The sequence below is a fragment of the Artibeus jamaicensis genome, unplaced genomic scaffold (assembly GCF_021234435.1).
Source record: "Artibeus jamaicensis isolate MK-2021 breed Jamaican fruit bat unplaced genomic scaffold, CSHL_Jam_final scaffold_3128, whole genome shotgun sequence".
NCBI classification, from domain to species: Eukaryota; Metazoa; Chordata; class Mammalia; order Chiroptera; family Phyllostomidae; genus Artibeus; species Artibeus jamaicensis.
In genome coordinates this window covers 1,641,815-1,665,830 of record NW_026522036.1, presented here as the reverse complement: position 1 = coordinate 1,665,830, position 24,016 = coordinate 1,641,815, and positions in this window count along the sequence as shown.

Here is a 24,016-nt window from a genome sequence, read left to right as displayed (position 1 = left end):
AAAGTGTGCAGGGTGGAGGAGAATGAAGGGGGAATGGGACAACTGTAATGGCATAATCAATAAAATGTATTTAAAAGAAACAAATAAAACATTTTTTTAAAAAGGAACTAGCATTGTATATCTTAAGAACCCACCTGAGACAGCTGTTCACATTCACCCAATCCAAAAGTAGCAGAGGTGTAACTTTAACACTTATCTGCTTCCAAAGCATTTACTCTTTCCAGTGAGCCATTTGCCAGGCTGATTAGTAGACCTCTGTCAAATCACCAACATGGTGAAGAACTATACTGAACTAAATACACTGAATAATAAGCTATTACTTCATTGATTTTTCTCTAGGTGATAACTAGGGGGGGAATATCATGCAAATAAACTGACTATAAATACATCTTACTTCTTTTATTTCTACCTCCTCACTATTTATTTTAATATCTTCCTTCTTAGCTGATCTCCTTGCCTCCAAATAGTACCCTTCTAATCCCTGTAAGTATTGAATACTACTGTGTTTTGATACATAGTACGTGCTGATAAGTAATTGTAGAATGGAAAATCTACCTGTTGCTTATAGCCAGCATATTCTAAATGAAAGCCCTGACTCTTCTCTTTCCTTAAAACCTTTTAATATCTCTACATTGCCTTTAGGTTGTTGAGACTCCAAGGTATGACAAACAAGAGCCTTTGTGGTCGTGCCTTTATTTCTCTCTGTGTCCTCTTTGATAGTTATACTACATTAAAGTCATACTGAATTACTGAATATCCCTAAACATACTGTTCCTCAAGATCTTTGCAAATGCTTATTCCAGGGATATTCTTTCTTCATTCTCTTTGCTTCCTATTCACTTATTTTTCAGGTCTTAATATAGAAAAATGCCTCCTTTAAAGATAAAGACGGGTATCTTCTTTGTGCTTCTTTGTTAAATTCTCTGGTGGTATTTATCAACCTCTATCCTACCATTACCTACCTATCTCCAGTAAACTGTAAACATTTTGAGAGCAGCTATTCTTTCTGTTATACTGACTTTGGTATCATAGGGCCTACAACTGTTTCTAAGTTCAATGAGGATTTATTGAACAAATCAATCAGTTAATCAATGAAAATGGTGGTGGATTTGGAAGGATGCTATATGTGCATTAGAATCCACAGTTCTGAGAGGATTCACATGCATCTCCTAGGCAACTTTCAGACCATCTCTGTCAACAGGAAGCATAGGCAACCAGTATAAAAATAGCAGGTATTTGTTGAATTAAATTTGAATTGAACAGGTAGGAGACAACATTGCTAAGTTGTGGAGTTTATATTCAAATGAAGTAGAGACAAATATGAGGCTTAAAGAATTAGTAAGTTTGCAGGCTGTTGAAAATTTTGTCTGAAGTTTCTCAATCCTGTTTTTAATTCCTCCCATAATAAGAAGTATTTTTTCCCATAAATGTAAGTCTTAGCAGCTGAGCAATATCATCAAGAGAAGGTAATATAGTGGTACAGAAAATAAGTCTCTTACTCCTACTAAGGTTATTTGTGTATTCCAATTTCCCAAACAGAATTTTAAAGCTCTAATAAAATATGCTAATTAAGTCAAAGTCTGAATATATATTTAAATTTTAATTTTTAATGGCTCATCTATCAAAGGGGGGAATATCTAATTATTTGCATGGTGCCTATCACAGGTATTTTGCACTTTGACAGATATATTCACTTTTAGGCAAAACATGTACCAAGAAAATGACATGTCTGTTAAGCATGTAGGAAGCTGGAGTGCACACTCTGCCATGGAAAACACGGCATGTGGAATTCTATAAATGTGGCCACTGCCCTAGGCTGGAGTTGTAGGTCCTCGTGGAACATTCTTTGAAAGGACTCTTCTAACCTGGTAATTGCTGGTATAAAAAAATCAGAGACCAAGCCAAAGAGGACTCTTCACTCCATGTTGTTCCATGTTTTACTCCTAATGTAAGGATTACTACAACAGCATTCACAACCCAGAATGAGCCTTTCTGCTGCTACAGCAAAAAAATTATGTTCAGCAAGAGTGGAAAGTGTTGTGATCCAAACAGGTCTCCCTTTTTCAGGAGCATAACTGCCTAAGAGCCACACTGAGGAAGCCCTATGAGTCCCAGATAGCCTCCAGTGTCTTCACTCTTTCCTTGGAGCTCCTCTCATTACACTCTAAAGTTTACTCTATTGCTTTTTTTAATGCTATAAAGTCATTATAAATTCACAGCAAATAAACTTGCCAGAGATTAATACTAATGGTAACAATATAACAACAGCAGACATAGAACATACAGCTGGAAGCCACCATAAACAGGCAAAACTGAACTCCAAAGAGCACTTCACTATTCAGTTCATAAAAGGCTGAATGCTGTCAGCCCAGCCACAGGAGGACAATCAAACTGGCTTTTTCCTGGACAGGCACGGAAACGCATCGATCAGCTCTGTCACTTCAGACAGAGTTAGCAAAAGGAAATAGAACTCTCTCCTTCCACTCCAGTGGCAGGAAACCAGGGAGGCAGGAAAAGAAGTAGGCAGGAGGGCACGGTGTGTAGATGTGAAAGCGAACAGCCACACTTGGGGGAAATGACTGGGAAATCGCAGGTGCGAGTGCCTGAGATACTCAGCAAAATCCATCACTCGTGACGTGGAACTAGGCAGCACCTGCAAAGTCTAGTCCAGAGGTGATGCAAGTGATGCAGCTTAGCAACCATGAACGAGGACCATATTTTTAATGACGAACATACTTTTCAGTTAATGATCAAATATAAACATATACTTTCAGCAAAATGGGGAAAACGTACTGAAATAGGATTGTCTAAAAAAATCTAGATACTGTGATTAGCAATCTTATGAGATACCAAGTTTTTTTTTTTTTCAGTTAAACAGATTCCATTGTGTTTAAAATTGCTGATTGTCAATATTTGTTTATTTCCTTCATGGATTGATTTAATCATTACACATAATAACGTATATACATATGCTACATGCGATGTACTATGACTTTTGCTAGGTACTAAGATTTAGGCTTCATACCAAGTAGGATGAAAATGGGGCAAAATAGAGATGACAGATGTGTTTTAGGGTTAGTTCAGTCAAGAAGCTTGGGGGGGACTCTCAGAAGACAAGGCATTTTGGCTGGGATTGAAAGGCTCAGTAAAATTTTCTTAGCCAAAGTAACAGGCAACAGGATGTTTCAGAAGCAGCTCGATGACACAATGGGGTGAACGTGTACTCAAGCAGGAGTAGACCAGTAAGTGGAAGGGTAAAAAGAAGGGTATGTGGAAGGTAAAAAGAAAAGTAGAGAATGAGCACCAGGTTAGACCTTTATCCTCTAGGCCTTGGAAGCAGTTGGAAGTTTGCGTGAGAGGACATGATGTGATAACAGGTATACATCAGTATTAACTAGATATTATAGAACAGAGACTGTTGTGATGTTCCTGATAGAGCAGGGGTGTCAAACTCATTTTCACTGGGGGCCACATCAGCCTCGAGGTTGTGTTCAAAGGGCGGAAAGTAATTTTAGGACTGTGTAAATGTAACTACGCCTTAACTAGGGGCAAGGAGCTCATCGCTGCCAGTGGGTGGAAACAAGGTGTCAGGCCGGATAAAACAAGGTGAAGGGCTGGATTCAGCCCCTGGGACTTTTGTTTACCACCTGTATTATAGCGGGATTAAAAAAGACAAAATAGATTAAATTATTTATCCAATGGATATGGAGTTTGAGGGAGAATAAACTTTTAGATCTATGCTTGTTAGACAGATGGGCTTATGACTCACTGGCCTTGTTGAAATGGAGACTGATTCAGCAGAGATGAATGGGGACTGACTCTGTTTCTAACACACTGCTGGTCCATGAATCGTACTTTGAGTAGCAAGATTTGGGGCAACTCCACGTATACCATCTTTTTGAGGCTGGATGGGTATTTTATTAAAGAGGCAGGTTTGGAGCAGGGGAGGACACTGACTCCATTACTCCACACATTCAGGGTGAAGCTCCTCTGCCAAGAGTAATAATATTGGATTTTTTGTTTTAGAAGCAAGATAAAGCTTGATTTATAGAATTGAAAATCACTAGAGGGAAAATATAAGAAAAAAATAAGTGGGTAAGATTTCCCAGGGAGAAAGAATGGGGAAAAATAATCAAAAAGAGTATATTCCGTATATTATGGGAGATCTGGAACAAAAAGAACATTTAATAATTACTTGTTGATGAAAATGATGAATGCGCCTATATTTAAAAAGCAAATGTGAAGGAGACAAAAGGAGAAAGAATCCCAGCAGAGGCTGAAATGCAGCTGAGTCACAGAAGAAAAAAGAGAGAAGCCTGTTGCCGACAGGGAATGTTCAAGTAGTGCCAAACGTCACAGAGAGTGTGCATGATCCTGTAAAATGTTGTCCTGGATGATGAGGTGTGCCGCCAAGACCCCTTCAGGGTTGGAGCACTCACTCATCCTCTCAGCTGCTGGGAAAATTGGCTGTGATGATGCTCAGCTAAGTCCTTTTCCAAGACTGACTTTCTTCAGAAAAAAGCAGCCTCATCCAAGCTTCTCCTTTCTCGCTAGAGGTGCCCGAGTACAATAACTGACCCACGTGGGGATATAAAGGCTCAGACCCTTGCTTCCAAGCACTCCTCTGCAGGGGCACCCAGCTCAAGGGAACCCCATGGGAATCAGCTGAGGTCCTTGTTGACACTGCATGACAGCTGAACCCCGCTTTCTGCCGGATCCCGCTGCCTTCACTCCCTCACAGGTGTTGTTTCTGAGAGCGCACACCAGTAAAATTTCATCTCATAGTCTGGTTCCCAGAAACCTGACCCAAGACAGATGTGGAGTTTATTCCTAGAGATTAAATTGCAAAAATCATTCATATTTGAGGCTGTATCTCCCTAGGCCCTTTTCTGAACTGACATCTCACTTCTCCACCTCAGTCACCCTCTGCATTTCTGCTTTTGAAATGTGCTAGTAGGTGCTGCCACACCATATGTGCAGAACAGCCTGGCAAATTTGGTACAGTAAGGTCACATTCCCCCAGCTGTTTTCTCACAGCTTCCACATCTTCTTCCACAACCCCACATCCCTTATTTTGCAGAGAGCTGTTTACAGCCCAACCTCCTTCCTTCCTTGTTTCTGTTATGCACCTGTTTTTGCAGAGGACTGTCATTGCCTTATATACTCTTTAGAATGGAAGGACATGCAGCTCACTAATTAAATCTGCAGATCAAGCTGAAATGAAAGGCATAACAAAACCACTAAGGACAGACAAGTAACATAAAGGTGCTGCACAGCTTAGAAATATGGGCAGGAAATTACCAAATGAGCCTCCGCATGGAGACCTGAAAGCTAATACAGCCGGAGGAAAGGAACCTGAAACACAGCTATTTAAATTTCCAGGGAGAAACCTGGAAAGCAACAAGACTAGCAAGTAAAGGAAAATGGGGGAAAACAGCAGAAAGGTGATATTAGACACTTGAACATAAGCTGATAGTGTGGAAAAGCAGAATTAAAAACAGGGTTCATTTCTTGGATGCATTTTCAGTCCCATTTCCACACCTCATCTGCAATGGCCGTGTGGTGGACCCAGTTTGGTTTTTAGGTGCTTGGGTGGTAGTGTGAAAGAGACAAAGAGGGCAGCTGAAAGACAGAAATAGACACTACCAATGCAGGGGAGTGACTGAATGACAATACAAGGAGATGGGCTGATGTGGGCAATCTCGTCTCCTGCCAAGGAGGAGCGAAGAGGAAGATGGAAGCACCATGTGCTCCAAGAAGGAAAAGCCTGTGCTGGAGTGTCCCTTGTCAAAATGGGACTAAGGATGGAGAAAAGAAAAGGCAGTTTTGAAAAGAACTGGCAAGTACTTCCAAACAGTCAGCAACCATGCCCTGGGCAACCAAAGGGACCTGTCAGAGAGGCACCATCACAGACCTAGTAGACTAGCCTGTGAAAACAGCCCTTCCACACGTGAGTCTGAACCTGAAACCAGCTTCAACATTCTCATAAGATTGCACCACCAATCCAGGCACAGACTCCACTGGTGTAAGTTTATATAGCATCTGGTCTATTTTCTTTTTTTTTTGGCTGATTCAAGAAAAATGGTTGAACAAGTAGAATGTGTGTCCAGAAGTACAGCTGATGTTTCACTAGCCTGTAAGTTCATATAGGACTAGGACCTGGTCTCACTTATCTCTGTATCCCAAGTGTCTAGTGCAACAGAGAGGCTTAGTGTTTTCTGAATTAATGTTAGAAAACTAGGGAAGGAAATTATTCCTGCGGTGATGGTCCAGACCGCATTTCTGGCAGTCACCAGGCTCAGCACTTCTGAGGCTCTCTGGGAACTTTCCCCAAAGGTTTTGTACTCAAGAAAGAGATCTGTGCTTCTCTGCCTGTCCTGAGCTCAGAGCATCCTTTTTCAGGGATAGAAAACCCCTAGCATAGGGTCAGGCCGGCGCCCACAGTTAAAAATTAGATAGCTTCCTCCTTTCTAAAGTCCAAGTGTGAAACAGAAGAAGCTGACGGGAAGTATTCATTAATTTATTGAACAAATGTTAGATGCTGTATACTTTAGCAGTTAAGAGCACAGGCTTAAGAGCCAGATGGCCAGACTCCAAACTCTGTTTCTGGTACTTCCTAATTGGATATATTCTTTGGCAAGTTATCTAACTTGCCTGTGTTTCAGTTTCTTTATTTGTAAAACAAGGATAATAATAGTTCCTGATAAATGAGTTTCTTGTGAGGATTAAATTAAATAATACACTTAAAGCATTTAGAAGAATTCTGATAAGTAAATATTGAGTGTGTGTGTGTGTGTGTGTGTGTGTGTGTGTGTGTGTAGCACTTATCCTGGGCGAGTCCCTCCAATACGACAGGGAGGCAGTGGTAATCAGGACAGGCAAGCTGCTAGATCTCAGCTTCTCATTAGAGATCCAGACTCTAAACAAGAAAGCACGTAAATAATGACTATAATACCAGCCAGAGAGGAGGTCTATAAGAAACTACAATGACCTGATGTTCTAGAGAATGACTTGGGGAGGACTGAGGTGTTGTATTAGAGCAACCACAGGAAGACTCTATGAGAAAGTTTGTGTTGAGCTCCGAATGACCAGAAGGAGCCATCCATGTGAGGGTCTGGGGCAGAGGGAACACCGTGTGCAGGTGGAACAAATTTGTCATGTTCAACAGAGACAGAGTAATGAGGGCTTGGTGACAAGAGAGAACAGAGGTAGATGAACTCTAGGAGTTTGGTAAGGGCCAGATCACATGCACATTCGTTACTCAAGATAATAACTTTGGATTTTGTTGTAATGAAAACTTTTGACCAGAGTGCCATGATCTGACTTTAAATTTTTAAAGGCTCTCTCTGCTTTCTGTATAAAGAGTAAGCTATATGGTCCAAGAGAAGAAGCAGAGAGACTGATCAGGGGTGATTAGCTATTGCCAAATCCCACTGAGAGTTAATCCCACTTGGACTAGAGTGTAGCATTGGAGGTAGAAAGAATGTGATGGGCTGTTTTAGGGTAAAACTAACTGGACTTTCTGATGGATCAAATGTGACAGGAAGTTGAAAATAAAAGAACTCCCAGAGAAACTCACACGGAGAAGAGTGGAGGCATAATCTATACAGGCATGAACGAAGTTAAAGGAACAAGCAAGAAGAGTGGAGAACGGAGAAATTATTGAGAGCGAGAAGCCACTGCCACTCCATGCATTTGAAAAGTCAAGGGGAAGGAACAGCTAAAGCCCAGTGAGACCTGGAGCCTTGGAGCAGGCTAGTCCCAGAGAGACAGTCACTGTCACAGATGTGGCCCACGGCACAAAGGAAGTAGGGCAGGGAGCAGACGTTTGACTCCTCTCTCCTCCGCTCTGCATTCGCTAGCTATCGCCTCCCATGACCCAAAGCCAGCTGGAATGCAGACAGCAAGAGTCTGGGTGATAATCTAAAGGGTCAGCCGTCCTGGGGTCCAGAATAGGACAGAGAGAAGCAGAGGGCAAATCTGGGTGTGGTAAGACAGCAAGGCAAGAGGAAAATTAAGCACACAAACATGCAAATTTGTTGAAGAAGAATCATCTGGAATCAAGTATCATAGAAATTTCAGCATTTTCACACAAGCTCAGCCCAGAGCTAGTGTCCAAGTCAAATTCCTTCATGTGAAAGACCCAAGGATAAAATCTGATTTCTCTTCCTCTCAAAGCAGCCGCTACCTACCATTTAATTCTTTTTTCCCCTCATGGGGAAACCCTTCAAGGTGGGAGAACCATAGCTACAGAACCATAGCTAATATCTTTGCTGCCTCTGAAGCAAAAAGCACACGTCTTCTGCATTTTGAGTTTTAATGCCAATGACTATGGGGACATATACAACCTTCAAGATTTAAAACAAAAAAACTAGAACAGGGAAGTTACAAAACTCACAATCCTAACTGCCATGGCCCTAGGCCGTGCTTCCTAAATCCCTGTGAGACTATAAATGGAAGGCCCCCTGACACACCTTTTGCTTTTGTTCTCTCCCCTCATCTCCCTGACTCAATCTGAAACCAGCTAAGTAGCCCCCTCATTTCCATCCTAGGAACATACACCTCTATGCTTCCATATAACAATTTGACTGAGACATCCATCTCACCTGGACAAAGAGCTGAAAAAACCACTAGGTGAGGCTTCCATACAACCACTGATGGGAGAGTTTTCACGACTCTCTCCTTTCTGTCTTTATCAAAATCCACATTTCACCCAACCACCCAACACTAAGCAGCCATGCAAATTCAGACCAGTCTCTGAGGAGATCCTGGTTTCCCTGGAATGTGATCTGTCTCATCATCCTACTTTGTTTTCTTATCATATCAGAGGCTCAGGATGCCTGTGTGCACAATAAATCAATGGCATTTTAAGCTGTCCCTGTGGCTTCAATTATTATGCATCTTGGTGCAGCTTGTTGTGCTGATCATGTTTATGACTTAACCTAAATTCTTAATGCTCCATCTCAGTGCAAAGAAGTGGGAGTTTTTGTCGAAAGGTAACTTTTAGTTTAGCCCACCAGACAAGTGTCAAAATGCCACAAAGTCCTGTTAGAAGTCTAGGGCCTGGACTGGAGACTCACCAAAGACACAGATCGATCGTGTCTGCCTGGAACATACTAGATTGCCTAGAGCCCAGAGCCTGTCACCATGTCTGGTATACAGCTGGTGTTCAATAAATATCTGTTAAATATTTAGTAGAAAATTGTTTTTGAAAGTGGTATTTTCTAAGCACCTCTCCTGCCTGTGCCACCCTAAGTGTGCACACACATGCACATCAATTCACAGACATACACACACTTTCTTCATATTCATATCAATAATATATTCTCAGTGCTGTTTAGAGCCATGTTAGCTCAGGGCACCAGGAGATTTATTACAGTAAGAAGGCAGAGAGCACTTCTTTAGGAGAAGACAACAGAGCTTTTCCTTGGCAGTGGTCCCAAGCAGGGAGCAGCCCCGCCCCTCCCTAGCTCAGTCCCTGCCAGCCCAGGGAGTCTGTGTTCCGAGAGCTCGAGACTATTTGCTTCCTCTCCACGATTAAAGAAGAAATTCAGGTCAGTCCCTTCTTTCACAACTCCCTCTGTTTCATCACATTTTGATGGAATGGGGCTTCTCGCCCTAGGGAATTCTAGATCTTCACAGATTTACTGACTATCCTATGGGAAATTTCTGTATGTCTCTGTTTTAACCTGCATGCCCCCATAAAGCCTTTTCTGAGTCTCTTTCCTAACCCAACGCCAAGACCCATTTCATATTCCTTCCACCTACCTCCACCCTTTGCCCCATCCTGCCCCTGCGTGTGCTACATATCACGCCTATATGTTCACTGTTCCGTTGCCATGTTTAATTGCATATGTGCTTCATAGAAACAATAAACTTCCTCAGGAAATGCCCCAGTCTTTCCATCTTTATACTCCCTCACACAAATGCTCCTTCTGAATAGAAATATAGTCTTGCCCTGGGTGGGTGGCTCAGTTGGTTGTAGTGTTTTGATATATGTCCCATACATCAGAATGTGTGGGTTTGATTCCCCATCAGAGCACATACCTAGTTTGTGGGTGTGATTACAGCTGGGATGCACAAGGGTGGAAATGGGTCAATGTTTCTCTCTCTGTGTCCCTTCTTCTCTCTAAAATCAGTACACACATCCTTGAGTAAAAATGTTTTAAAAGTACACGGTCTTTGCTTCGTTCCCAGAGCTGTTGTTTCTCTCCAGCTTTGATCTTTCAAAATAATTGTTATTTGCAGGTGGGATCTAAAAATAGAAAACAAACCAAAATAGGTTGAGCTGTGAAAGTAGAATGCTCCCTGAGAAGTGCACTTTCAGAAGCCTAGGTCAAATGCTACTGGAATCCTGTGGGCTGGAATTGCTCCGAGAGTTCTTCCGCAGCTTCCTCAGACATCGGCCCTTCTTGGCCTGACGCCTCTGGTTTGCAAAAACGGCACAGCCCAGCACAGCAGGTTGGTGGTTGGGCAGAGATGGCAAAAGTACTTTAACAGCACCCTCATGTTGTGGCCCATGAATACACCACTATACATATGGAATGGTGAAGAGAGTGTGTGATGATATTTAGAAAAGAAAGAACAGAAAAGACAAAACTTGTGTTTATAAATTGCTTAATATCTAAGAGTGTTCGAGATCCATTGTTGCAGCTCACCTTCATAGTAGCCCTGTGAAGCAGGCTGGTTACACATTATCTCCCATTTTATAGATGGGGATACTGAGGCTCAGTATTTCAATTACCTGCCTCGGGTGACGTAGCTATATATAGTAGAGTCAAGTCTCAAAACTAGGCCCGCTGACTCCTAGAGCTGAAACCACCACACACATTTCAGAACTTTAAAGAACATTTGAGGGAGGAAATTAGATTTTTCTAAAAAGTTCTCTCCTACATAATGCAAGTGGGCAAGGAGAGTGACTATCACAGAACTTCCCTCCAGGGTGGAGAAGACTAAGACTCTTCTTATTATGAATTTTAAGGTTAGACCTCTGAGATCCATGTTTGGCTTGCAGTGCCACTTAAAACCAGAAGAATTTCCACCTAATTGCTTACAAATTTCACCTGAACTAGAACTACTCTTGATAAACAAAAGCCAACCTTGAACCATTGAAGGCTGCCAGCAGCATTAACTGCAGTGGAGGTGCCCACAGGAGAGAAGCCCTATTTTATCCCAGGCCTCAGCCACAGAGGCCAACCAACCACTTTTATCTTTAATGCTCCAGTGCCATCACTCATCTGCTTCTGCATAAAGCAACTGATAAGTGTCCTTACCAAAGACCTTACCAAAGACCCTAAAGAACATCCAAAGTAAAGCTGCACATTTTCAGATGCTGCTACTTAAGAATATAAATTATTTACTTGTTTGCCTTCGATTGTTATTATTGCAGGTTGTTATTATATCTTGTTGCCAACAACTAGCATTACCTATAAGAGATAATTGTACATCTTTCCTCTGAAGATATATTTTAATAAAGCATAAACATTTCAACCCTCAATTATTTGGAGTTATATAAGGAACACTTAAGATTCTATTCACGAGAAAGAATCTGTGCAGAGATGTTTGCATGTATTTTGTTGCCCAGGGGAAGGGCACAAACAGGCTCAGATTTGCATAGCCAGAGTGGTTTCAGGTCTAATACTTTAAACCTCTTCTTCAAATCCTCTAAAACTTCTAGCATTTAAAAATAGTTGTTATGTGTATGGATCTAAGATGAGGTTGAAAATTTTGTCATTCTCATGATATCAGAAGAAAAATATTTGCTAATCTTAAGGGCAAAACAACTGCTTTGGACAGAATTCACAATCATTTGGGTGCTAAACTTTATGAAAAAGAAAATAGGAAGAGACTTTGAATTAAAAAAAATTAGAGAAAATGGTAGAGGTTTGGGAACTTGACTAGGGAACCTTAAATTTATATTTAAATTGATTTCTGCATACCAGCAGGCCCATAAGAGACCCTATCAAAATGTAATAGTTTAAGGATGTACAACAGCCTAGGATTTGAAATAAGCCATCCTGTGATTCAGCTCCCTTCCCTCACTTCCTGATAAGGTGAGTTTTATGAAGAAGAGACAGGATAAATAATTGCCTGGGCATAGGGAAGCCCGGAACAAGCATGTCCCAAAGCAAACGGTTACATTTGGGCGGAAAGCTGAGTATCTGGAAGGAGTATCTAGAGGGGGAGACAAAGCAGGAAAGACAGTATTGGGGGGCTGTGTTAGGGATTCCCCAAACCCCTTCCCTTTCAATGGTTTGGTAGAAGGATTGGCAGAACTCAGGAAAGTTGTTATACTCACAGTTTTAGTTTATTACAACAAAGGGTACAGATTAAAATCAGAGAAGATATCAGGTGCCCAGAACAGAGTCCAGGAGAGACAAGGGCAAGCTTCCAGTTGTTCTCACCCTGTGGATCCTAAGGACAACACTTAATTCTCCCAGCAACAATGCTTAGCAGCAAGTGTGGAGTAGTGCCAACTGGGAAACTCACTCAAGCCTTGATGTCCATGGTATTTATTGGGGGTCAGTCCAATAGGCCTGGAGCACCTGTCTGAGTAAACTTACTCTATCTGCAGCCCCTCTGGAGGTCAAACTGATACAGCATGGCCCAAGGCACCCACCATAAATCACACTGTTAGCATAGACTATCTGTTGTGCCCCCAGGTCCCAGGTATACAAAAACACTCAGCAGGCAGGCTATTCTAAGGGCTTAGAGGCTACCTCCAAACCTGGCAAGGACCAGTCTTTTCTTTAGACCATACTGGGTTGGAGCACCTCAAACCTATGTAGTTAACCCCTTAGTGCACAGGAACAAAACCATTGAGTGCCTCATGGGAAGCCTTAAATACTGGAGAGGAAATAGCTTAATCTAGCAGCAGAGTTTACAGTGGCTACAGGAGAAAATGGTGGAAACTGGAGGACCAATTCCAAATTTGTTGTACTTTCCCAAATAAGAAAATAACACCTGGAAAAGGCAAGCAGACAAAGGGGCATTCTGAAGCAGAGGAATTCTGTGATGAGATCTATGTAAAGTTCAGCCAGGCAGCAATGTGAAGAACCACACTAATCCACCATGAACAGGAAGGCCTTAATCCCAACATAACCTGCCAACCAAAACAGCACAGCCAGCTGCTGCCATAGCCCATCACCCAAGTGTGGAGGTGATTGCAGGTTGCAGTGAGAGACTGTAATAGCTGATCTCTTCAAAGGATTTACAAGTCTGTGTCTAAAATGATCTTCTATTAAAAACAAGTGTTGCGGTGATGTAACATTTTTTAAAGAACTAAATATTTTATTTCCTGATTTTCCTTTTTTTTCCCCATTAGGCCCACCCCTTCCCCCTTCATCCAGCAGTCAGGCTTTCTTTCCTCAAGAACTTAGGAAATTGATATGACGGTCCAAGAAGAGAAAGAGGTAGAGGGAGAGAGACAGAGGCAAACAGGGAGAGAGAGAGACAGACAGACAGACAGAGAGACAGAGAGAAACTCTCTGTTGAATCATATGCATTAAGAGCTTAGGCCCTTGGGATACAGCTAAGACAGCAAATTAGGCAAAACAAATAAATAAGTAAGTAGGAATGAGTCAGCCTGTCCTAGTTTTCACTTTCAAGGACAGTCCATTAAAGGAAAAGAGAAGGCAGGAATGAAAGGCCAGTCGCAGAGGTGGTTGCATGTACCCCACAGGGAGGTGCCCAGGATGAGCTCTGGGAGGTGCATTTGCTGCAGTAGCGTGTTGAGCCACAGGTCCTGCCTGGGCTGATCTTCAGGAAGGGAGTGTGACTCTGTGGTGCTTAGATAGGTCCTGATGGACGGGACTGAGAGAGCCTCACAGATTCGCCCACACCCCAAACGTGATCTAGGAGAATGACATGCCCTTAAGAGTGGCTGGAATGTGGCAAAGCTAGTGGCCAGACCTGAGGGATCATGTAGACATAGACAAGTGATGGCTCCAAAGACTCTCTTGTGTGCACCTCTGACCAAGCACTGGATGGAAGAACAGGGGTCACAGGGGATGCTTGGTGATTAATTAAACGATAAAAAGGACTGAATGGGCCCCATCTTCTATGCTCTGATAAACTACCTGAATGTAATGAGATTCATGAAAAATGTTAGGATGTGATCCCTAGACTGACCAAAATTAACTTTCCATCATCCTCCCACAGAGTGGCACATTAAAAAACTGTCAGTTAGCTATACTCGTCAGTCACACGTCTTGTGTGTCCAGACCTACACCAATTATGTGATTACAACATGTGCAGTGTGTCTCAGCTAGTTGGAAGTATGATCTCCTGTCACCCTGTGCCTGCTGGCCTTCGTTGTATACAGTGACCGTTTGTGCACCTGTTTGTCTCACTGAGGTTAACTTCCTGAGACAGAACTAGGTCTTGTAAACCTTTATATCTTCCATGATTCTTAGCACAATGCTTGGAACATGCAAATGCCTTAGTAAATTAGATAAATGAATAAATGCTGTCCCAGAAAAATGTCAAGTATGGGAAACTGAAGTAGGTGGAAATAAACTGCAATGCTGCAGTTTTCCAGTCAGATTTCTGCCAAATTACCAGTTAGATTTTTTTAATGCAATTTGACAGATTTGGTCAGTGAATATATGAATCCATGAGTTGTTCTAGACTTGCGCAACACAGTCAGAGAGCCATTGACACAATGAACCTGCCAAAGGAAGAATTTTTGTTTTTATGAGGTGAGAAATGCACACCGGGAGGAAAAGACCCCTTTTCCACTAGAGTAATGGAAAATGTCCTCTAGGTTGCCAGGACTTTCACTTCTGCAGTGAAATCTTTCCATCTTCCTCTCCTGTATATGTTAGCACCCCTTAGGTTTCTCAGACACACACACGTTTCTTTGCAGCCAGGTTTTCAGATAACAGACTCACAGAATTCATATGAATCACAGGAGAAACATGGCAGAGGCCAAAAGGAGGGAATAAATGACCCCAATCTACAAAAACAGAGCAGCGTCCGATCTACATCTGAGGAGCAACACTCCCTGAAAAAGGAAATGAGGAAATGAGGCAACGCTGCTTTGCCATTTTGCAGATTGTCGAAGGGCAAAAGTATCCTTCCAGAGTTAAATAGTACTCTTTTTTTCCCTTTGAGTCTATATTTAACTTCAATTTCTGATCACACTAACTGCCTGTGAAATGACAAAAATTCATTATCTTGTGAAAAAGCATTGCTCTTGGTGACATGTACCTGGGAGTGGGAAAAAAAATAGAACGGTCGTGTGAAAACCACAGGCTCGGGTTCATGGCTGTTCTGTGTGCACATCACAAAGGGATGTGATTTATTCATGTATGTAAAATGCCTCTATAATTTTTCGATGGATATTTTGTTGCAAATATTAAATACTGCCACAGAGTGCCATTTAGGGAATGATCTAACCAGTTCTGATCGAGCAAGAATGGATGTGTGTACTTTGCAGAATTTTAAACAAAGCTTAACTCAGACATTTTCAGTTTTCCTCCTGCAACCCTGTTTAAACCCATCCCAAAGCTACCCTTCCTGCACACAGGGGTCCCTGTGGGCAATGTAACTTCCCCCACCATTGCCAAAGCCCGCAGGGCTCCAGGCTTCTGCTACAGAGACGTTTTCTCCAGACCAAGGGAAGACGGCGCGGTTGTAAAGCCCATCCTCATGGCATCACAGTGTTGGAAGTGACATGAAAGTTAGTCCAACTGCCTGTATAATACTGAAATCCTTTCTATGTTATTTTTAAATTATATTTAGTGGCGTGGCATTGGTTAATAAAGTTATATAGGCTTGAAGTGTAAAATTCTATAATGCATCATCTGTATATTGCATTGTGTGAGTACTACCCAGTCAGATCTTCTGTCACCATGTATTTGACCCCCATTTACCCTTTACTATCCTCCCCCCCTTCTCTGGTAACCAATATATTATTGTCTGCATCTAGGAGTTTTCATTGTTTTTCTTATTATCGCTAAGTAATCAGGCAGTCTCTGTGCTGCTGGACCACCTCTCAGCTGAACAACTAGCTCATTCCACCTTTTAACAGGCCCACTTTTGCTAACAATTTATGACATAAACATCCATTTCATGGATAGTTGTATCTAGAGAAATCAGAATCTGAGGATGTCACGGTAACAGCAACACCAGTATTAACGTTCGTGCCCTCAATGTGCCAGGCTCAATACTTTTACAAATCCAAAATTAGGTACCAAGTAAATAGTTATTTCATTTACATAATTACACATTTATTCAGAATGCAAGAATAAATTACAATAAATTACAAATTTTGCAAACTTTACAAGTACCAAAGATATGGCAAAATCCAGAGAACATAGTATTTTTTCTTAAATACCTTCACCCACATCTCTGCAACAATTTTATCCTTCATTTTTTGGCTGCACGCTCTTAGATCAGCTTTTCAAGCGACAATCATTTTATATCATTGTTGTTGGTGGTGATAGAATGAAAATTTAGTTATTCCTCTAACAAGGTAGATTAAAGTATTTTTTATTATTTTTAATTTAGAAAATCTTTTTTACAGCTCCACAACCCATTAGTGGTAATGTCAGCAAAATTTGTGGAGTTGGTGTCTCATTTGGGAAAAGCTGGATCAATCCCCTTTCATGTCCGAGCTGTAAGACTGCAGTTAGTCTTCCAGCTCCGTACATTTCAAACACTGTTGCCTCTCTACTTCCCACAACAACACAGAAGCTGTATATATACATAGTTTTAGCTATATATATATATATAGCTAAAGTTCTTCCCAGGGCCTTGGAAGGAACCCTTAACGGAGCCTAATTAGCTTCTCTGTAAATCCCCACTGCCTGGGAAGTGATGATGCAGTTAATAACCCTGCCCAGGTTTCAGATGAGAAAAGCAAGGTTTAGCAAAGTAAATATTTAATTAAGCCAGATGTTAATGCTTATCTGGGGACCCCAGTGCCTGAATTCCTAACCTCTATTGTATTGTATGTTGCTTCAAAGAAAGCTACTTACGATTTTCCCCAAACTCAAGTTCTTCAGTGAGTGACTTTGCAGCCACCCCCTGTTCTCCCTTCCCATCTTCTTCCTCCCCACAGATTTCTCCACCACACACACACACACACACACGCACACATTTGATTACCTAGAACACTCTCCTGGTTATTTTTCAAGTTTTGGCTTAAATATTTTCTTTACTCTGAAGATTTTCCTATTTTTATCTATTGGAAATGGATATGGGATTTTATCAAATGCTTTTCCTGACTTTACTGAGATTTATAAGACATTTCTCATTCTCTTAATATGAAGTCTTAAGTTGATGTGTTATTAATTGATATCAAACTTGCTTTTCTGAAATAAATTCAAATTAACCTTGAGAAATAACTTTTTTATGTATGGCTGGATCCAGTCTGCTAATATTTTATTTATACTTTTTACATGTATGCTTTTGAGATTGCTCAGTTACTTCCCTTTCTTGTTGTGGCTGTGATTTGGATATTGCTATGGTCTGAATGTTTGCATCCCCCCAAAATTCATGTTGAAATCCTAATGCCCAATGGGATGGCATTAGTAGGTGGGGTCTTTGAGAGATGATTAGGGAGAGCCAACCCCTTTTAAAAGAGACCCCAGAGAGCTCCTGTGCCCACTTCAGCCCGGTGAGGATTCAGTGAGAAGTGTGCACCCAGAACAGGGTCTTGCCCAACCATGCTGGTCTCCTGATTCTGGAATTACACTCTGCAGAACTGTAAAAGATAAGTTTCTGTTGTTCATGAACAACCCAGCCTGTGCTATTTTGTTATAGCAGCTCACATGGACTAAGGCAAGTATCAAGACTATGCCAGTATTGTAAAACCAGTTGGAGTGTTTCATCATTTCTATTCTGTGGAAAAGTTTGTACAAAATTAGGATTTTTTTCCTATTTGCTAGAATTCACCAGTAAAACCTCTGTGGACATGGAATTGTTTGTGGAAAATATTTTAATTATGAATTCAAGTTCTCTGATAACTGTTAGATTATTCCAGTTATCTTTTCTTCTTTTGTAAGTTTATAAAAGTATGTTTTCCTAACAATTTATCCATTTTATCTATATCTTCAAAAATATTGACATAACTTGTTCATAATAACCCCACATGATATGTCTATAATGATATCTTTAATTCTTGATATTTGATTATCTGATCTTTTCTTTATTCCTTGTTAAGTCTTGCCAATAACTTATTAATTTTATTAGTTTTTTCAGAGAACCAAACTTTGGCTTTTTGATCCTGTTTATCATATCTTTCTATTTCATTAATCTTTGCTTATATTTTCATTTCTGCCTTCATTCTACTTAATGATTTTAATTTGCCATTCTTCTCCTTAAAATGTTTTCCTAAAGTGGTATATCCTTCATATTTTAATTATCCCCCAATAGCTGCTATTGTTATTTAAATTAGGGCTTCTTTAGTTTAAATAGCACATTTATGACTTTTTTGGCTTACAGTATTCTAAACTTCTTCCTGATTTTTAAATTTTCTTAATGTATATTCTCCATTAGGTTCTTTCAGCAATGTTCACTGAGTGGTATATTTTCTCAGTTGTCTGTACCTGAAAATACCTTTATATCACCCTTTATTCCACTGCTTGTACATAGAATCCAGACTGACAGTTAAATCTTCTGTCAGTACCATGAAGATATTATTCCATGATCTCCAAGCATCTTTTTTTGCTGCTGAGGTCTGGTCTCAGAGTATATTGTTACTGCTTTGTTACTTAACAGCCTTTTCTCCTGGAATGCTTAACTGATATTCTGTTTGTTTTGCTATTCTGTAGTTTTACTACCTTGTTTTACTTATTTCCATTGGGCCTTTATATGCTTCTCTAATCTGAGGATTAATATTTCTGTTATCTATACTAGAAAATTCTTAGGCAAGTTTTTCCTGTCTTCTGTTTATTCTTCCTTCCAGGACCACTATTATATTTATATTAGATATATTCACCCCATCCTCTTTCTCTAACATCCATATCAAATCTTAGGCAAATTTTGGCTTTATTTTAAAAATATATCCAGAATCTGGTTTTGCTGCTACCCCTGGCTCAAATCATCACCATCTATCTCCTTAGTTTTTGCAATACCTTCCTCAATTGATTTCTCTATTTCTCTACTTTCTCCCTACACTTTATTCTGTAAAAACATTTTTTTTCAGATCAGGTCATACTTACTTAAATCCCTCCATTTTAGTCCAAGAAAAACTGAAAGTCTTTACAATCCTAGGAGTTTGTAAAACATCCTTCCCACACCCACCCCTAGCTACAGACACAGCTTCTTGTCCCACTGCTCTGGCCCACGTTCCATTGGAACTCATTGACTTCCTTCTTGTTCCTCTAACATGACAAGGATCCCCACCCCGGCCTTGTGTCTTTCCCTTTACCTAAAAATCTTGTTACCAAGGTTTCTGCATTGCTCCCTTCTCTCCTCGAGTTTTTGCTCCAATGTCAGTTCTCAGTAAAGATCTTCTTGACCACTCTACTGAAATTATACCACCACGCTGGTGCCCCATCCTCACTTGCTACCATATCTTCTCCCAGCTTCTACCCAGGATAGTTACCTGTGTCGGAAATACTGTTTTAGTTACCAATTTTTTTTATTTTATCTCTCATTTCCCTCATAGAATATGTACTCCAATGAGGGGAAGTATGCTTTTGTTTTCCCCTCTGGTTTTATTTCCCAACATATAGAAAAACACTGCATACATAGTAGATGCTCATTTAATACTTGTTCCTTTTCTCCTTGTGCTCCATTCTGGTTAATTTCTTTCTTTTTTTAAAATTTTTATTTAGTTATTTTTCAAGTACAGTTTTATGTTATTTCTCCCAATCCAGCCCACCTCTCCCCCATGCACCCCACCTCCCTCCCATCTCTACCCCCCTTAGTCATTGTCCCTGTGTCCTTTATATTTGTTCCTCTAAATCCCTCCCATTTTTTCCCCTTAAATTCCCTCCCCTCTCCCCTCTGGTCACTGTCCCCCTGTTCTATATTTCAGTGTATTTGTTTTTATTTTGCTTGCTTGTTTGTTTTATTGTTTAGCTTCCTGTTAAAGGTGAGATCACATGGTATTTGTCTTTCAACCCCTGGCTTATTTCACTCAGCATAATGCTTTCCAGTTCCATCCATGCTGTTGCAAAGCATAGTAACTCCTTCTTTCTCTGCTGCATAGAATTCCATTGTGTATATGTACCACAATTTTTTGATCCATTTTTCTTCTTATAAATCTTGTATTTTATTGACTATCTTCAATTGTGTCTATTTGCTGTTTAAACCATTCAGTGTTCTTTTTAAACTTTGTTCCTCTCCATTTTTAATAGCTGCTTTATTGATATATAATTCACAAGCATAAAATTTAGCTATGTATTTTTATTTGATCATGTTTTGTAATTTTTGCACCCCATCTAAAATTTTCATAGTAACATGTTTTTTCTTTAGAATTTGTATTATTTCTATTCTTTATAATTTATTTTAAACATAAGCTTTATAGTCCTTCATAATTTTCTACTATCTGAAGTTCTTGAGTTGTTAATTCTCCAGGTCACTGTGTAGCATGTGGTCAGTGATTTTTACTGTGAGCTGATCTGCACAGCTGGGCCTTCCACTGTGTCCAGTCCACTTGTTCTGTGTCCTGGGAGAGTCCCTACAACCGGCTTTTTGTGTGTGCATCTGCAAAGGGCTCTGAGACTTTCTCTGGGTCAGGACCAGACTTTCACTAATTTCACACCAGTCCCGCAAAAACTGGATTCTACATGCACAGGCAAGAGAACCTTAAATTTAAGATTGTTAATGGGTAACTATGGCTTTTTTCCCCTGTTCAGAGCCCAAAACATCACACTCTCAACAGCTTTACTTTGGCTGATAGGAGGTGTTTTTCTTGTCATCTTTTCATATGAGGGTTCAACTCTGTGCTGTGTAAGGCTGCTCCTAAATCTCCTCACTTCCAGCTCTCGTATTGGCATCTGACTGCTTTGAAATCCCCTCTTTGTTTCTAGCATGTGAGAATTTCTGTGTCTTTCTTCTGAAGTCAGATACTTTTTTTGGTCATATTGTATTCAGCATTTCTAAACATTTTGAATAGGGGATTCTCTGTTAGCTCCTTCTACCGTAGTAGAATGAAGAGGTACCCATTCAAAGTTTTTTAATTAATAAAAATATTAAAAATAAACTCTAAAAGATTTTAAAAACCACTTTATCTTATTGAAATCAGCGTCAATTTAAAATATAAGTTCTGGAGCTGGATGAGCTGGTATTGAATCCCAGCTATTCTCCTACTTGTCTACTCAATTTGAGCAAATTACTTAATGATCTGTGCCTCTAGCTCATTAAATATAAAATAGGGATATTAATAGCAACTACATTTTAAAGTTTTTTTTAACATTAGATAGTGTTGATACCCCTGAAGGACTTTTGCATCAGAAACACGCATTAAATGTTTGATGAGGTTTTGCTGATGTCATCATCCTCTTCATCATTACTGTATTACATTGTGCACCTGGAGTCCATCCCACATACTTTTGTGAACCGCTTACAGACATAATGTCATATTGTTTGCATTATCAGAGTCTACAATAATGTCTGGCAAATCATTGACATTCCTAAAATATTTCTTGATTAAGATTTGTATTTAAAAAGCATTTTAATCCATTAAATATGATGCACATTTTTAAAATGTATACTAGTGAAAACCAAGATATTGGTTAATTTTGTATCACTTGCTCAACTAATACTATGCTAGTTTCTAGGTTTAATCATATTAAGAAGATCCCTTCCTGAATAAATTACTCAGAGAAGTTCTATAGCAAACCTGAAGAAAAATCTAATTTTAGAAATTAATAACAGGGTTATCATAAAACAAAAAATTACTACAATCATTTAAACTAATTAAGTATACTAAGAATAAATGTTTGATATAAATATGGTTACAAACATAATATAGATTAAAATTGAAAGACATATACAAGTAATACATCAGTAATAATCACTGTATTTAAAACCCCATGTTATTTGTAATAAAAATTAGGAAGTGGGTAGGGGAATGGTGCCAAAAATAAGACATGTCGACATGCTCATTTCTTATAGAGAAAAGTTAAACAGATAAGGGGGTGTCAAACTCATTTTCACCGAGGGTTCCACATCAGCCTCAAAGTTACCTTCGAAGGACTGAATGTAATTTTAGGACTGTATAGATGTAAACTACTTAACGAGGGGCAAGGAGCTCAGTCTGCTGCCAGGTAGAAACAAGGTGGAGGGGCCTTGTGTTTGCCACCTGTGTATTAGAACACTTTTGAAACTGTCGTGAAATGTAACCCACAATATCATAAACATTTTCATTACTAACCAGAACAAACACACCTTTCTTCCTTATCTAACATCTTAACATATATGTATATTTAATTTGAGATGAAATGAATTTTTAATGTGGTTCATGGCTAAAAAGATTTGAAATATACTTCATTAAATTGGTCTCATGACACACTTTAACTTTAGTAGGTGCTTCTGAATGCCACTAACATCCAGCAATCTTTGAACTTCTTGCTCTAGTCTAGATGACTTTTTGCAACAGAGGACGCATCCAAGAATGTTTTAAGCACATAATCTGTAAAAATGAAAACAAAAACTAGAAATAAAGTAATTGGCATTTGTACAGTTATCTCTGTATATGAATTGTAATTGTAATTTTTTACGGTTCTTTATTTTCAAAATTACTATTATGAGTTATATCAGAAACAAATAAAAATACAATGGCTGATACAATATAAAGTTAGAAATAAGATAAGTAAAGTGAAGAAAGAGCTAGAAATAGGTGTTTGATATGAACGCTTTCAAATACAATGTAGAGGATATTATTTTCTTGTTTTCTGATATGTGGAAATGTGACAAAAAAATGACCAAGTTTAAATCCAACTTAATACTGCTTGGATGGCTGCGGTGACCTTGTTAAATGTCAGCTCTGGGTATTAAAAGGGCAAACTGAATTGCAGTTTTGCGATGACCCTGGACCTTGTGATATGGTGATGCTAAATAATGAAATCTTTCCCAGAACATATAACATTTCCATACCCTACAGTTCTCAGGACCTACTTTGACTCAGACTTCCTGGAATCTAGAATATACATAGCCATTATTCCAAAAATAATTTTCAAGGCATCACACATCTGTTGCTGCCATTATGAACTAGAAAAACGAGAAAGAGTTGGGTGGGTGAAACGATTTCAGTATTCTTCCCTTCTAAGCAACCTCGTATTCCAGGCTTTCTCTAACACTGTCTGCCCCAAGCCCACCTTTCTCTGGTCAGGGGTCCAAGAGATTTACCCAGTGCAGCCTTCTGATCTAACTGGCCCTGTCCTGGTTCCCCTGATGCCCTCGGCACAGACCTAGGGACTCCGGGGTTCACATCGGTCTTTGGACATAGCTTGGCATTAGAGCGTGGCCCGCTCCATTCTTCTTTTTTTGCTTTTGGAGGATTAGGGGCCTTCTCTACCTCTTGATGCAGTGAACCTTGAATTTCCACTTTTCTACAATGTCTCTAGGGATGTTGTTCTTGTTTTTGACACATTCTTCAAAATAAATAAGCTTGGAGCCTAACAGCGAATATAAAAGATACACCCTACAATTATGGTACATTGTGATGAACATTTAAAATAATACCTATTGCATACAGAACAGGCTGACAGGGACCAGAGGGGAGAGGGAAGGGAATTTGAGGGGGAACGAGGATAGGTTTACAAGAACAAGTATAAAGGACACATGGACAAAAACAAGGTGGGGGTGGAAATGGGAGGCAGGTGGGGAAGGCTGAGGGGGTGGACTGGGGTGAAAATAAAAGACAGAAAACTGTACTTGAACAACAGCTAAAATAAAATAAAAAATAATAATACCTAATGCTTCTAGAGCATATGTTCCCAACCCTTGTTTTAAGGATTTGAATCTATTAATTCAGTAAAGCCATACAAAAATTCATCATTTTTATAGATGATAAAACTGAGGCAGAGAAAGGCCTAATTTCTGAGTCTCTGCTCCT